This window comes from Callospermophilus lateralis, chromosome 13, assembly GCF_048772815.1.
Source record: "Callospermophilus lateralis isolate mCalLat2 chromosome 13, mCalLat2.hap1, whole genome shotgun sequence".
NCBI classification, from domain to species: domain Eukaryota; kingdom Metazoa; phylum Chordata; class Mammalia; order Rodentia; family Sciuridae; genus Callospermophilus; species Callospermophilus lateralis.
Window position 1 is genome coordinate 36,461,669 of NC_135317.1, and position 17,227 is coordinate 36,478,895.

The 17,227-nt window shown below is 33.5% G+C and overlaps 1 protein-coding gene and 1 non-coding gene across 2 annotated transcripts in view; one reads left to right on the forward strand and one right to left on the reverse strand.

Moving 5' to 3' along the window:
- Malrd1 (MAM and LDL receptor class A domain containing 1) overlaps positions 1-17,227 on the reverse strand; it is a 638,713-nt gene that overhangs the window by 409,091 nt on the left and 212,395 nt on the right. The gene's annotated exons all lie outside the window — the stretch shown is intronic.
- Positions 5,464-5,567, forward strand: LOC143379789 (U6 spliceosomal RNA). Its single transcript, XR_013088565.1, has one exon. It is a non-coding gene; the product is annotated as a U6 spliceosomal RNA (small nuclear RNA).

Here is a 17,227-nt window from a genome sequence, read left to right on the forward strand (position 1 = left end):
TAAAGAACTTATGTTTGGAGTTCTGAAAGGTAGTCCCTATAAGATGAATGTAAATAGTACCTAGGAGGGCAGATCTGTGCCAGATAGGATTATTAAATGAAAACTGCTTTTGCTCCTAGTTTATGGTTTAATTTGAATATCATACAAACTCTCAGGAACAATTTATGTTCCTAATGTCAGAAAAATGTGAATAACTGCATTAAAGTCACATCTTCCTGCAAATAAATATCTTTTTAATATGCAAAACACAGCATCACATTCAAGCAGAAACTTGTATACCATAAAGAGAACGAATTGTTCCCCCTTACTCCCATTCCTATGACTCCTGAATGAATACACAACAATTGCAGGAGGTAATAGAGCTGCCTTCTCTGCTCTATTAAACCTTGCAGTATATTATTATACTGAGCTTTATGTATACTATACTCTGTTAACTTTTGTTCAATTTATTTTATTATCTAAAAATCCATAGAGAAGCTTAAATTCAATTTAGTGAATTCCTTTTAAAAGGATAGAAATTTTAAAACCCCCTTTTATAGTGATCCTTGGTGATAGGAAACCTTAAATTAAATGAATAATGTTTATAATAAAGGTTAAAATGCCCAAATGGAATGTAGAGCTAAATCTAGCAAGAGCAGGTAAGGAAATGTCTCTATTAAAAAATAAGATTATCTAAGAAGTTTGCAGATTTCCAAACAAGGTGAGTTTAGCTAACTAGGAAGACACTTGATAAAGCAAACTCAAGGGAAATGCTTGCAAAGATGTTTTATTTTCCTCTAATTAGGTCCTAAGGTCCCTTTAGAGATGGCTACAAACTATATCCCTGCCTGGATGGGGCTACAGGGGATGTGGTCATAAATGTTGACAATGTGTCTTTCATAGGTGTTTTAGTCATTTTTTTTCTATACTGTGACCAAAAGATCTGACAACAACAATTTCAGAAGAGGAAGTTTATTTGACTTGCATGGTTTCAGAGGTCTCAGACCAGAGATGGCAGGCTCCATTCATTGGGGCCTGAGGTGAGGCAGGCCATCCTGGCAGACAGATGTGGCAGAGGAAAGTGGTTCAGAACATGACACCAGGAAGTTGAGAGACACAGTTCCACCCAGTCTCCAGGGATAAAATATATACCCCAAAGGCACCCTCCCAGTGACCCACCCCCAGCCACACCTCCCCTGCCTACAGTTAGCACCCGCTGATTAGATTAATATTCTCATAATGTCATTGTTTCACCTCTTAACTTTTTTGCATTGTTTCACTCATGAGCTTTCCTGGGACACCTAATATCTGAACCATACAACAGGGCACTTCTTTGTCCTGGGGAAGGGCCTAGCATCTCCGTGTCTGAGCAGTCTCTCTCTCTCATAGGAAGCTGCTTTATTCTGGCTGATTCTCTGTAGCTCTCGTCTGACCTGCTTCCAGTTTATTCCCACCAAAATAGCCTCTCTCTAGGAGAGCCCCTGACTGGTAGAAGAGTTCATTTCTGTGTGTCAGTCTGGTGAGAACTTGAGGAAGCGACAAAATCCAAACCATGAAATAATAGAGACAGTTTTATTATTCATAGGTCCACAAAGAGAGGGCAGTGTGCCTTCCGGGGTATGGAGAAGGGGGATGCAGCGTCCAAGACACCCTCCAGAAGCAGAGGGGGAATGACAGACCAAGGACCTGTGGGATGACCACCTCCGTGGTCATTATCCCTTTGCCTTTCCTGGGGCATGTGCATTCCCTAGTTTAAAGAGCACATACGTGAGGGCAGAAGTTCTTTACATGACCCCGGTGCTAACTATTAGGTTGTACTGGGTTTGGCGGCCAGGGGTGTGTGGTTTGGGGTCAGTGAGGTGAGGAATGAGCAGGCCACATCACAACCACATCAGAAAGTTTTAACTCATTCAGACACATTATGTCGAGACTAAAAATGGACGCTGAGGTAGCAACTCTGTTAAATAAATCTATGACAAAAACGTTTTTTCTTAGTGCTGGAATCTGAGAACTGTACAAAAGAAAAAACTAAAGTCAGTGAATGTTTATAAAATCCTAGTAGAAGAAACAAATAAACTCAAATGAATACATCCAGAACATTTTGTTGATGGATTTAACACTAAATATTTGAAAAGTGAGGATATTCATAAGGTGTATTAATAAAACAAATTATAATTCTAAAGAAAAAAAAGGTCTCTCCACCTCAACACCCTTGCCTCCATTTGCATAGAGCATTTCCTTGGCAAACTTTCTAAAATTTAAATTATGTGACTTTCTCCCTTGCATGCTGATTATAGTACTCCTCCACTATCTTCAGCAAGTTCTCATCAAAGGTCTCGTGTGGTTTAATTCTGATACATTCAGTGGCTTTGAACCTTAATATGATGGCATTGATTAGGCAGATATTTCATGTTATTTGTTCTAAGACATGATTTCCATCCATATTATTTTTCACACTGTCTTCTACTACCATCAAAATATGATACCAGCTGAGGGAAGGCTGGGGCAGATGACTGTAAGTTCAGGGCCGGCATCAGCAACGTACTGAGGCCCTGAGTCACTTAGCAACACCCTGTTTCAAAAAAAAAAAAAAAAAAAAAGTCCTGGGGTTGTAGCTCAGTAGTAAAGTGCACCTGGGTTCAATTCCCAGTACTAAATAAATAATTAAAATAATAATATAACTCCAATATCAAAAATAAAAGTCACTTTTACTTCTTTCCCTATAGTGATAACTTTTTTTTAAAAAAAAATTATACAACCATCTTTCTTCCTGTGAATTTCTTGAGTAGAGACCCCTCCTTCTCCCACTAGGCCTGAAAATAAATCACAGTATATTGGAGGTGGAATGTATGCTACAAACACAGCAGGAAATCCATTGTGAGTATTCTCAATCACCTATCTTCTATTTGGATAGAATTCAGATCTAAAGAAGCCCATCCCACATCACATAGTTCTCATTACAGATATTTTTTTTTTTTTTAAAAATTTTCTTTTTTAAATGTAATGTTGAAACTTTCAACACAATAAGCCAAACATATGGTCTCATCTTGGCTAATCTAGAGAAAATAGGGCAAATTCCAATCTTTTTCCATAGACATTTTCAGGCTTTCCCCTTAGGATTCTCAATGTATAGTCTCAAATATGCCTCCAGTTCATTACAGAAACTATTCTCTATCTGTTTTAAATCCTCTCCTGGAACTCAGAGCCATCCTTACCCTTTGACACACTCTCTGGTACCATAATGTTTGAAAAACATGAACTTACATTTCCCAGAGTCCCTCCCTAACAGGGTTCTGATTAAAATCCTTCAATAAGAAGTGAAACACATGGTCTGGAAGATGAAAGAGAAGCTAACTTTTGCTTTTTGGATACTGGCAGGCAGGCAAGTGGTCTTTGACAGGAGTGAGACTTGTAGCCATTTCTAGGCATTCTTTAGATTCTCCATTCAGTTGCTTCTAGAAATGAGATCATAAACAGTTCCCTGCCATCCTTTCAATTTTCTGATTTTCTGAGATTCTTGGCAGTCTCTTTGACATTGCTTTCCCAGCCCTTTCAAAGACTTTGAAAACACCTTAATCCCCTGCATTTAAAATCTTTTCCTGACTAGAATTCCTAAGATTGGTGCCTGTTTTCTTGACCAAAACCTGACCAATCACAATCTTTTGATACTAAATTCCTTCTGCTGATTTGGACACCAATACCAATAACTTAAAATGGATTTTAAATAGTTCATTAACAGATATTCGTAGAGAAAACAGAATTTGTTTGGTTAGGTACCAAGACTACAATGGTTGAGAGAGAGAGAGAGAGAGAGAGAGAGAGAGAGACTGACTTTCCCTTAACTCTCTTGGAGACTGTGGTAAAGAGAGACATAAAAATTTCTTGCTTTCCAAAGATTTTCTTTCTCCCTAGTTCATCCACATTAACTCCACTCAATAATTTCCACAATTTTTTTCTTTCTTTCTCAATCTTATCTACAGGCAAACACCAGAAAAAAATATCTTTAATTCATTTCTATTCATCTTATGATTCACATCCAGCAACAGCTTCTTTTTCCATATTATACTCTTTAACAGAATATTTAAGGTTCTCTGCAATTTAATTCAATATCTTTTCAAAATTATATCCCAAAGTAATAACTAACCTTTAACGCTGTGTTATGAGACATGTTTTTTGATAGTGAGTTTGCAGGGTATGTTTTTTTTTATAGCTGACAATAAGCATTAAGGTCTGTACTCTTATGCTCATTTTTTTTTTCAGATAATGAAATTAAAATTCAGAGAATCTGCATCATCATTGAAGTCAATGCAGTTAATGAGTTCTGGAGATGCTGTTTAAGCAGACTTGTAAGGCAGGTTAGAGAATAAACCTAGTGTTATTTAATTCTAGAAATTGAGCACTATAATAAGCTAGGCGATGGTGGCCAAAGACATAAGGTCCTAATACTTGAAACCTATAACTGTTACTTTATATGTCAAAGGCTATTCAGATGTGATTTAATGAGCAATTTGGGGATGGTATGATTGTCCTATGTTTTCTGTGTATACCCTAGAGGCAATCACAAATGTGATGATAAAACAGAGTACACAGAAATGGAAGGAATATGGCCACCTTCAATCAAGGAATACCAGTGGCCACCAAAATGGAAAAACCAAGGGAGAGATTCTCCTCTGTATCTTTTGTATGAGGCACAGCCCTGCCAGCACTTTGATTTTGATCTATTAATTCTGATTTTAGACTTTTGTCTTCAAAGTTGGGGCAAAACACACTTCCACTGTTTCAAGCCACCAAGTCTGTGATAATTTCTTATAGAAGCAAAATAAAACTTTTACAAACAATGAAATTTTACAATATCACCTGCAGACAAAACCTTTGGTTCCCCAAAATGACCCAATCTGAGAAGAAATTAGCAGATGATGACCAGATGACTGAGTTTAGAGGTATTACTTTCAAGTCTACAGGAGCCTAGGTAGAGAAACCTAAAATCTAAAGGAAGTGGATACCTGAGACTGGAAATATTCTTACAAAATAAGATACCAATTCAGAGTAGGAATATCCACATTCAGTTGGGTAAAAGTAACCCTGAAAATTATGTTTGGTCTTTTTTCAGTTTTCAAATGCCAAAAGATAATTTGAACCTTGAAGTCATGGCAAGGCAAATCCTGAAAGATGGAGATAACTAATTGTCCCTGAAGAAAAGGGTGGCCATGCTGAAGCAGACTTGTAAGGCAGGTTAGAGGATAAAGCTTCAAAATTTGCTGCTGGGTGGACAATCAAGCTGATGTGGGATTTAATAAAACAAGCAATGTAAAAGGATATTCCTAGCCACCCGTCAGGCCTTTGTCTTTGACAGATGATACACAACATTCTTATCAATAAATGTGAATAACAGAAAGATTTAAGGATTAGTATGGAGATTTTTACCACATAGAGGTAACAAGAAACAATTAAGTATAATTGCAGCTGTTAAAAAATATTAAATCAGTGTTCACTTTAGCAGCACAAATACAAACGCTGAAATATAAAGAAGATTACAATGGCCCCTGTGCAAGGATCACATCAATTCATGAAAAGTTGTCCATATTTTTTTAAATTTGAAGTCACGCTTAAACGTAAATTAATAAGAATAATGTTTGAATTCTGAACTCAGACTCTGAAATAAAGAAGGGCTTAGAATGAGATCATCCAAGCTCTGAAAGAGAATAATTGCCAGCCACAATTCCTATAGCCATCAAAGCTATCTTTCTTCTTTCAAGGAAGAAGTAGACACTTTCAATGATGAGGATAAACTAAAATAATTAATGACCACTGAGCTAGCACTACAAATATACTTAATGATATGTTACACACAGAAGAACTAGAAAACAAACCATAGAGGTCTCAAATGGATGACTCTCTAGTATAGCAATTAAATTAAAATTAGGACCAAATTAAGTATAAAAAAAATATGACAGAAATTAATGAACATTTATTTATAATAACACTGACCAGAAGTGATATAAGCACTTGAAAGAAGAGATGTAGATTTGCAGAATAGATTTTAAAAATAGTTTCAACTATATCCTGTTTGCAAGAGAATTACCATATAGGCAAAGATATCTTCAAGCTGAAAGTAAAAGGGTGGAAAACTATATTCTATGTGAATGGAGTCCTAAAACAAGCTGGGGTAGCTATTCTCATCTCTGACAAGCAGATTTCAAGAAAAAAGTTAACTGGAAGATATAAAAATGGTCAATACATATAAAGGGAATAATGGTAAAGGGAATAATCCAACAAGAAGATATAGCAATAGCAAATATCCATGCCCCAACTGTCAGGGCATCTAGCTACATAAAACAAACACTTCTTGACATTATATCTCAAATAGATCCCAGTACAATAATACTGGGTGATTTTAACACACCCCTCTCACCAATAGATAGGTCATCCAGATGTAAAAATCAATAAAAATACTTCCAACCTAAATAACACCATACATTTAATGGACTTAATAGATATCTCTAGACTATTTCATCTCAAACAGTTGAATCCACTTTCTTCTCAGCAGATTCAGGACCTTTTGAAAAACAGACCATATTCAACATCACAAAGCCAGTCTGAGCAAATACAAAAATTAATTCTATGCATCTTATCAGGCCATAATGGAATGAAGTTAGAAATTGACAGTAAGAAAATTATAGAAACCACCTATACATATAAAGATTGAAAAATACTTTTTTAAACAAGGGGTGGATCATAGAAGAAGTGAGAATAGAAATTTTACAATTTCTATAATCAAATGAGAATAGTGATACAATGTACCCAAATCTTTGGATACTGTGAAGGAAGTTCTAATTGGAAAGTTAACGGTATTGTGTCTATATTAAAAGAAAAGAAAGAAACATCTTCAATAAAATCTAATGCTATATCTCAAGGCCCTAGAAAAGAAGGAAATAATTAAGACTAGGTCCAAATAGTTAAGATCAGAGCCAAAACCAATGAAATTGAGAAAAAAAAATACAAAGGACAAGTGCAACAGACTTGGTTCTTTGAAAAGATAAAAATATTGATAAATCCTTGTCCAAACTAACCAAAAGAAAGAGAAAATTCAAATCAATAAACTAAGAGATATATTGGAGATATCATCACAGACATTTCTGCAATACAGAAGATCATCATGGACTATTTTGAAAATGTATATTCCAATAAATTAGAAAAACTAGAAAATATTGATAAATTTCTGGACTGTTATGTCCTACCGAAATTGAACCAAAAAGATATAGAACGTTTCACCAAACCAATAGCAAACAACATAATTAAAGTAATAATAGAAATCTTCCAACAAAGATAAATCCAGGACAAAATGGATGCTCAGTTAAGTTCTTCAAGACTTTTAAAGAAGAACTAACACAAATTCTCTGCAAATTATGGCAATTCTTCAAAAGATTAAGAATTGAAATAAAAAGGGAGGGAATACTCCCAAATTCATTCTATGAAGCCAGTATCACCTTGATACCAAAACCATGTAAAGCTACATCACGCACAAAAAAAGTACAGACCAAAATCCTTGATTTACATACATCAAAAATCCTTAATAAAATATTAGCAAGTTATATCCAAAAGGTTAAAAATCATCAAGTTGGTTTTATCCTGGGAATGCAAGATTTTTTAATATATGTTAATTAATAAATGTTATTTATCACATAAAAGGTATCAAGGACAAAACTCACTTGATCATCTCAATAGATGCAGAAAAAGCCTTTGATGAAATTTACCCCCGTTCATGTTAAAAATGCTGAAGAAACTGGGAGGAACATACTTAAATACCATAAAGACCACATATGACAAACCCTTGATAGAGACAAACTGAAAGCATTTCCTCTACAATCAGGAGTCAGAGAAGGATATCTACTCTTAGATATCCTTGTCTGACTCCTGATTGTAGAGATATCCAATTCTCTTCAGTGTAGTTCTTGAAACTAGCCAGAGACATAAGGAATGAGAAGAAAATTAAAGAAATACAGTGGAAAAGAAGAAGTCAAGTTATCTCAGGGTGTTATTGACAAGACCCTATAGTTAGAATATCCAAAGTATCCACCAGAAGACTTCTTGAACTAATGAACAAATTCAGCAAATTTGAAGAATACAAGAGCAGCACAAAATAATCAATAGCTCTCCCATACTCCAATAATGAATCCACTGAGAAAGAAATCAAGTAAACTGTTCCATTCACAATAGCCTCAAAAATTACTTTGGGGGTCTGGGGTTATAGCTCAGTGGTAGAGTGCCCACCTAGAACATATGAGGCACTGGATTCAATCCTCAGCACCACATATAAATAAATAAAATAAAGGTATTGTGTCTATCTACAACTAAAACAAATTTTTTTTTTAAAAAAAAATTACTTGGAAATAAATCTAACTAAGGAGATGAAAGACCTTTACAATAACAATTATAAAATACTGAAGAAAGAAATTGAAGAAGACCTTAGAAATGGAAAGACCTATCATGATCATGGATGCAGAGAATTAGTATCATCAAAATGGCCAAACCACCAAAGGCAATCTCCAAATTCAATGCAGTGCCCATCAAAATACCAATAACATTCTTTACATAAATAGAAAAAAATTATTCCTAAACTTTATGTGGAAAAATAAAAGATCCAGAATAGCCAAAGCAGTCCTGAGCAACATGAATGAGGCTGGAGGCATCATAATATTTGATTTTAATTTGTACTATGGAGAAATAGTAACAAAAACAGCATGCTATCAGCATAGAAACAGACAAACAGATATAAAAGCCAACTTAATAGACTAGAAGGCACAGAGAAAAATCCATGTAAATACAATTATCTGATGCTTCACAAAGATGATAAAAGCACAAGTTGGGGGCTGGGGTTGTGGCTCAGTGGTAGAACACTCGCCTGGCATGTGCAAGGCCCTGGGTTTGATCCTCAGCACCACATAAAAACAAGTAAATAAAATAAAGGTATTGTGTCCAACTACAACTAAAAAATAAATTTAAAAAAAGCACAAGTTGGAGAAAAGATAGCCCTTTTTTCTTTTTCTGTTGTTTGTTTGTTTGGATTATTTATTTATTTGTTTGTTTGTTTATTGGTATTGAGGATGAAACCCAGGGGCACTTGATCACTGAGCTACATCCCCAGTCTATTTTGAGATAGGATCTCTCCACTAAGATGCTTCGGACCTCAATGAGGATGGCTTTAAACTTTCAATGCTTCTGCTTCAGACTCCCAGATCTCTGGAATTATAGGTGTGTGCCTCGATACCCATTGAAAAGATAGCCTTTTGAACAAATGGTTCTGGGAAAACTGAATAGCCATATGTAAAGAATGAAACTACATCCCTATCTCTCATTCAGCACAAAAATCACCTCCAAGTGGATTGAAGATTTAGGAATCAGAGCAAAAATAGTGAAACTGCTAGAAGAAAACACAGGGGCAACACTCCAACACATTGGAGCAGGCACTAACTTCTTAATAAGATGCCTAAAGCTCAATAAATAAAACCAACAATCAATAAGTTGGATAGCATTAAATTAAAGAGCTTCTACACATGAAGGAAACAATTAGGAACATGAAGTGAGAACCTACAGAATGGCAGAAAATCTTTGCCAGCTATTCCTCCAATAGGGAATTACCAACCCAAATATATAAAGAACTCAAAAAACTTAACACACACACACACACACACACACACACACACACACCCCTCATAACTCACTTAATAAATAGGCAAAAGATCTTAAGAGACATTTCTCAAAAGAAAAAAATACAAATAGCTAACAAATACATGAAGAAAAAAGATATTCAACATTCTTACTAATCATGGAAATACAAATCAAAACTACATTGAAATTTCATCTCATCCCAGTCAGAATAACAATCGACAACAATACAAATTAGAATAATTGCTGGCAAGAATGTGGGGTAAAAGGTACACTTATACATTATTGATGAAACTGCAAATTAGTACAACTACTTTAGAAAGCAATAAGGAAATTCTTCAAAAGACGAGGTTCACCACATGACCCAGGTATCTCAGTCCTTGATATTTAACCAAAAGAACTAAAATCAGCATATTATAGTAATACATGCATACCAATGTTGATAACATCACAATCCACAATGGACAAGTTATAGAACCAGCCTAAAAGCCCATCAATTAATGAATGGATAAAGAAAATGTGACACATATACACAATGTAGTTCTATTCGGCCATGAAGAATTAAATCATGTCAATGAATGCACCTAGAGAATATCATACTAAGTGAAATATGGTAGACTCTCAAAGTCAAGGGCCAAATGCTCTCTCAGATGCAGAATACAGAGAGAAGAAAGGATTTTTAAAAGGGGATTTCACACAAATAGAATAAAAACAAAAATAGAATAGAGGGCAGTTGAATAGAAGCAGAAGACCAAGGTGGAGGGAGGACAGGAGGGAAACAAAGTATTGGGGAATAAAGTTGACCAAATTATGTTATGTGCATGTATAAATATATCACAATCTATTACAATTTTAAATACAACTGTAATGCAACAGTTCGAGATTAGAATTAGTAATGCCACAATTTGCAATGCAAAAATGAACCTCACTATTATGTATAACTATAATGCGCTAAATGTTAAAACATATTACATCAACTGGCTTATTATTAACCCAAATGAGATTCTTTTCCCATACCATTTTACCATATGAAATTATCAGGTGAATTTAAGTCATAATTGAAACACACTGAAACTATAGAAACACAGTAGAAACTGAAGGCAAATTTTATTTATACTTAGAGTGAGAATGTGTTTCTAAGCACAACAATGATAAATGATAAAGAATAAAGTTAGCAGACATAATGGTAAGTAACTTAGAAACTTTTAGACAAAATAGGACAAATGATAACAAAAGGCCAATGAAAACTTGGGGAAAATCTTTTTCATAATAGATTTATAAAATTACATGAGTTCCTGACAAGATTTTATAAATCCATGAGCAAAAACATGAGCACTATATACTTCAAACCAAGTTAGGGAACACAAAGGGGAAACACAGTCTCAAAAATACAGTTAGAAAAGGTACAAAGAAAAGAACAAAAACAGCATCATTAGTATCAAGAAATTTAAAAATACACAATTGGATGCTGTTTTAATCTATCAAATTAGAAAATGTGAAACATATTGAAATACACCAGTGTTGGCAAATATAACAGAAAAATAGACACTGTCATATACTGCTAGCAAAAATGGTGCATTATAAACTTTTGATTCAGAAGTCTTAAAATATGAATGATAATTAAAATAAAATTTGTACTTCCTGTTTTCTTTCCTCTCAGTATATAATCTAAGAAGTGGGCTAAGTCATATGTTAGTCATTGAAAAGTGATTAAAATTGGTCTTTTTATATTTATTACAGAAATATAGTTAATATTTCACTTAATGAAATATTATTGGCCCATTAAAAATATTGGTAAATAGTGAATTGCAGATCATATATAGAATTAAAAGAAGATAAGAAAATAATATAGTCATTATAAACATTTTTATTGAAAATATATTTGCACATATATACAATGCTTATGTCATGATATTAGGATTATAGGTGTTTTCATTGTTTTTCTTTCTTACCTATATTTAAATATTTTCAAACAGTGAAAATGAATTTCTTTCTTTTCTTTTTTTGGTAAAATAAAAGGATTTCAGCAATATAGGAATTAAGAATTTATTAAAGGAATCAGTACCTGGTCTCTAATCATGACATTATTTTAATTAATGTGTAATAAAATCCAAAAAATCCAAAGTACATACTATTTAAGACAGACATACAAGTAAGCATGTACCCCCTATTGGTTGTTGCCTGAAGGGTCTATTCTTGGAACAAGAAAGACTTTCTGCTGAGTAATACAATGGCTATTCATGTACATGCTGGCTCCATTTCTAATGAAGCCTTCTCTTCTCAGTGGCTCAGGAAACAAATGCTTAATGTAAGAATGAACTGTACAGCTAGTTGTGAAGACCTATGAACCATAGGGGCAATAAAGAACATTGGTTTGAGTAACTGAAGTATAAATCAATCACTATGTCAGAAGATCACACCGATGGCATAAAAATAATTTATATGAGATACAGCAGGTTCATACTTTCAAATTCTTGTCTCACTACAGATAGTTAAGGTAAAGGAAATTTACCTTTCTGTAGTTGAGGAATGTTTTTTCTCCAAACTCTTTACAACTATAACAATTTTATCTATGACCTAGACTAAATTCACATCGTATTGATGGAGTCAAAGGAAAAGCATTTTAAAAATTGATACAATAAAACTAACCTTTTAATTTTTGAATGCAATGTGACTATAACATTAAAGTTATAATTTTGTTATATACTCAAAAGAGGCTATATTTTTAGCAACACAACATAAAGGCATATATTATGAATATCTTCTTAAACTTTACCTTCTATAGCAAATATGCTACTTAATCACTTTCTACATATGTTGTCTTTTAGAAAGTATGCACCCATTTTTTAAAACTCCTTACAAGTTAAGAACTTTTGAATACAATTAAAACTTGTAATTTAATCACTTCATTAAAAATGAATTACTGATATGTGTAAAAATGTATAAAATAAGTTCTTAAATCCAGGTTAGTCTAAAATAATGGCGTTTTTATTCTTGTTTCCCAGAGGTATAATCATACTTTACATTCAGTCTGTGGTAGTTTAGTCAGAATGCCACTTGCTAGCAATGATTAAAGCAGTTAAAAGAAAATGTCTACACTTAATTTGTATTTGATGATTTGGACTTTTATATTTATTTCAGTAAACCTATTAACAAAAACTGGTATTTAACCATTAGTTTCAATTAAAAAATTTTGATTTCTTAGACATTTTGTTGAGAATATAAAGGCATTTAAACTGATCTATAAAATAGTGGCTTATTTTCTTACTAAAGAAGGCTCTAAGCAGACAGTAAATATGGTAATAAGGGACTAAAGTTTTAAAAACCGTTATTCTAACAGAGCAGAAAATATTACACTATTATCCGTTTATTGAAGCTTTTATCCATATTAACATCCAATATTAGATAGATAATGATATTCAGAATTATATCACACAGATACAGTTTTCATTTTTACCCGTCTTTTAGTTTATGATGTCAAGATTGTACAAACATACAATATAGATAGGGATGTAGGTACACTTGCAACAGTGAGACTATTCTCATTTTCATCTTAGAAATAATGATTAGCATTATGTAAAACAAAGAAAAATCTGAATACTTCTGTGCTTGTCAAATAAGCAACATGTTTAAGAAATTGTATTCTCATTTGCCTAAAAATTTTGAATGATAAATCATCAAATAAAGTTTTTCAACAACATGTAATCTAGCTCTGAAATCCCAAATAGTTAAACTATCTGTCATTGCCAGGTAATCAATAAAATTTGTATGTTTGTTTTAGTTTCAGTTAAAAAAAAGACAACGTCATTTAATTTGGATCTATGGAAATAAGAAAATACATAGGAAAGAAGTTTGAGAAAACACATTGGTTATCATACAATGAATGAGAAAAGCTTGAGAGTGATATAAAATTTTGTTTTTAGGTCCATTCAGGCTAAACCATTTTTTCCCCACCTATTTCTCAATTGTAATGGTTACTTTACAATATATAACTTTGATTTTATGTTTTAAGTGCAGCTACCCTGGAGCATTTAATTTTCTTCTTTTGTTCTTAAAAAAAAAATCAGTCACTGACTTATAGAAAAATGAAGCTACTCTGATCAAAACTGGAATCAGGAGGCAGGAAAGCTACTCTTTTTAAGCATGCCTTGCCCACTTCCTGCCACAGAAATCCCTGATGATCGGCGTGTTCTCACACCATCTAGGAATGGTAGTAAAAATAGATTCCCTGCTCTGTTCCCAGAGATTTTTATCCAAGTGTTTCAAAATCTGCATTGATGTGTGGATATATAGAGACAGAGTGTGTATATGTACATTTTTCATTTGTGTGTGTGTGTGTGTGTGTGTGTGTACAGGCACACATGCGTGCATGTGCATGTGTGTGTAAAGTTTCTATGGTCCTTGATCTACATCTTGAGAAAATTTTTTTCAAATAATCTATGATGCTCATAATCAGAAATCACTAACTATGCACAGGTTCTCTAATAGATATAATCATTCTACGTGAACTATGAACTATGGAGAACTAAGTTTTGCCTATGGGGGAGATTTCTTCCTCCTACAAAATCTTACCAACCCCATGATGGACATTTAGTCAAATAAAATGGATTTTAGGATTAAGGACATAAAATTGTACTCTCTTTAGGCCTCCAGCAGTAGAAATAAATAAATTGGGCTAAACAAAAGCTTTTTCTATGTGATAGAAATTATCATAAAGCTTATGGTGCTTAGCTATGAACCAACATATTTAATATTACAGTAACATTGCCTGGACTGAAAGTGTTGGTCAATTAAATTGATTTTGGAAGTCTGAGTACAAGATTCTGAGATCATATGAAATTACAACTCTGCCAAATTTATAGTACTCTCAGCATATTTAAACTTGAATGAACTATATAAACTCAGATGCTGGATGATCTAAATATATTGATTCAGTAATGTGCAAATAGCAATTTAAAAAGAATCAGCTAAGAAGAACTACTATTTTTGCCAACTTTCCTAGTAGTTGCTGGATCATGAATGGGCACAAACTCATTTTGAGTCTGTTTTTATTTTTTAAACTAGATTATGGGTTTTTTTTCGCCAAAATACTAAGAATAAAAACCTTTTTTCCATAAAATTTTCTCTCTCATTGCATAATTTACAGGAAACATAAAACTCATCCAACCCCAATCTCAAGAGGACTTAGAAACTGCAACTGGTGATACCTTCATCAAATGAATTTTGCTTTGTCATTTCATTGGATTATATTCGAGAGTTGTTCTCATTTCATGATTGCCATCTTAGGAAAACACAAGGCCTGGCATCCTCACGTGGGCCCTGCTGAGCAGGATGCAAGAAGGATCCATGCATCAAGTCCTGTGCAGCATCTGCTTAGCTATAACAGAAGAGACGACTTTTCTAGTTCATATAAAGTATTGGAAGAACTAACTGTGTGGAATGGTGTCACTCTCCCAAAAGCAACAAATAACAAATAAAAATTCAATGCTAACTTTACATCTCAGAGTTCATTTCAGATGTACAAAAGCTAGTCCATTAAAGTATGGAGATTATATATATATATACATATATATGTATATATATAGAGAGAGAATGTCATTTCGAATTTCATTCAATTTAGCTTACATCATTTCATTTTCATGATGAAAAATACACATGCTAATACCCTATGACTCAACTCCACAGTGAAAATTTCCCTTTATATCCCTCCATTACCAGGCCTTTTCTATACCTTTTATTGCTTCATTAAGTGTTTAAAGTGGGAGAATATTTTGAAATACATCAATGTGCTTTTTTTTCTCTTGTACTTGTTTATAAATGATCTTTCCCATCCTGAGCCAGAAGCAAATTTGCCTTAGGGAGAGCTGGGAGAGTGTACATACAAAGAAAAAGAAATAAATGACATAAATCCTTCTTGATTTTCAAAACTGGTCTTGAAAATTCTTTTAGAAACAACGGCTTTAAAAATGTGGCTTTAACTCTGCCACTTAAAAAAAATGTGGCTTTAAATTTCTAGAGTCAGACACCAGAGAGAATAAAAACTTCTTCTAAATTAACAAAGCTTGGCTTTAAATATTAACTATAAAGAAAAAAACACAAAACTTAGAAAACTGCGCTTGGAGTTTTACTGTAAGCCACAGAATAGGATATATGGTGCATAAGAACTATTTCCTACCACAAAGTAAAAAATATCAACACTTCCTTGGCTAGAGAGAAGGTGAGAGAGAGAGAAAGACAAGAATAGATATGGACCTAGGGGCTGGCTACTTCCTGCTTTATGATTTGTTGCCGTGGAGAGCACATTCATGAAATATTATCTGACTGCTAGATATTCCTATTTAAAATATATTTAATTTTGTGGCTTTTAGCTTGTAATCATGAAACACCCGACATTTAAAAATAATGCAACAAATTGAGAAATTCTAGTGCCTGGGATTCCTCTGGTATTTGCATCTACTGGAGGTGGTGGGTTGAGGGGAGATGCAAGCAAACTGTTGGCTTATATAACATGCTGACTTAAATCTATTTATACTTCAACATTGAGATGTGAGATCCTAGTCAGCCTACCTCTTTTTCAAAGGTAAAATAGATCATTAGTGAGGTGTGGTTTATTTACCTAAGGCAGAGAAACTTTCTGAAATTTGCTTTATTTTGAGTCAGAAGCAGCCCAAGGGAAAATTTGTATGTGCGAATTCCAAAATACGACTTACCAACTGACAAAAAACAAAGCAGTATCAGTGCCCGCCTACTCTGTGTAGTTTGCACAGATATTCTGCTAACATTTCAATCAAATGATGGTAAAATTTGAATCATTTTAATAAAATAAAATGATAGAAAAAGAGAGCTCCGAAAAAGGGGAAAAGTTCAGCCCAAGAAAATGACTGCATAGTAAATATCTTATTATGTCATCAAAGGCTATTTTAGCCATGGCAATCGGGGACAGGATAACATATGCCATTAGTTTTCTTTGAAGCAGCAACCACAGAAGTTGGGAGTCATGGAATCTTAACTGTGGACAGGGGTAAAAAGGTCTGAAGATTTTCAAAAGATTCTCTGTGAAATGGGGATCCCTTTTGTTGTCTGCCATAATGTTTCCCTGAAATCAGAATCAAGGAAAAGGAGGTGATATTGTAGGTCATGAGCACTGAAAAATTTTTTGAACTACAAAATAGGGGAAAGTATCAGTTATTGAACCCTAAAAAAGAAGACCCAAATTAATGATGATAGCTATGAAGCAAAGTGAAATAACAAAGTCCAAAATTAAAATAATTTTTAAATGGAAATGAGAAGATAAAGTGAATAAGAAAACTTTAGAGAAAAGGTAATAAAAACCACAGATGAAAAATAAGACAGATAAAGATAAGTACTTGAAAGATGGAAGCCAGAAAATTAGAAAGAAAATCCACTAATATTGGAAGATATAATTGTAATTTTTGGGATATTCTATTGTCTGAATTTTTAATTTACAAATTCTCCTAAGTCAACACCATTAATTCTTTATCCTTGCTTTTTAAATAAAAAAATTATTTCTTCCAAAGTCAAATTAATACTTCTATCAGTATCTCAGATTCTTATCCCTATA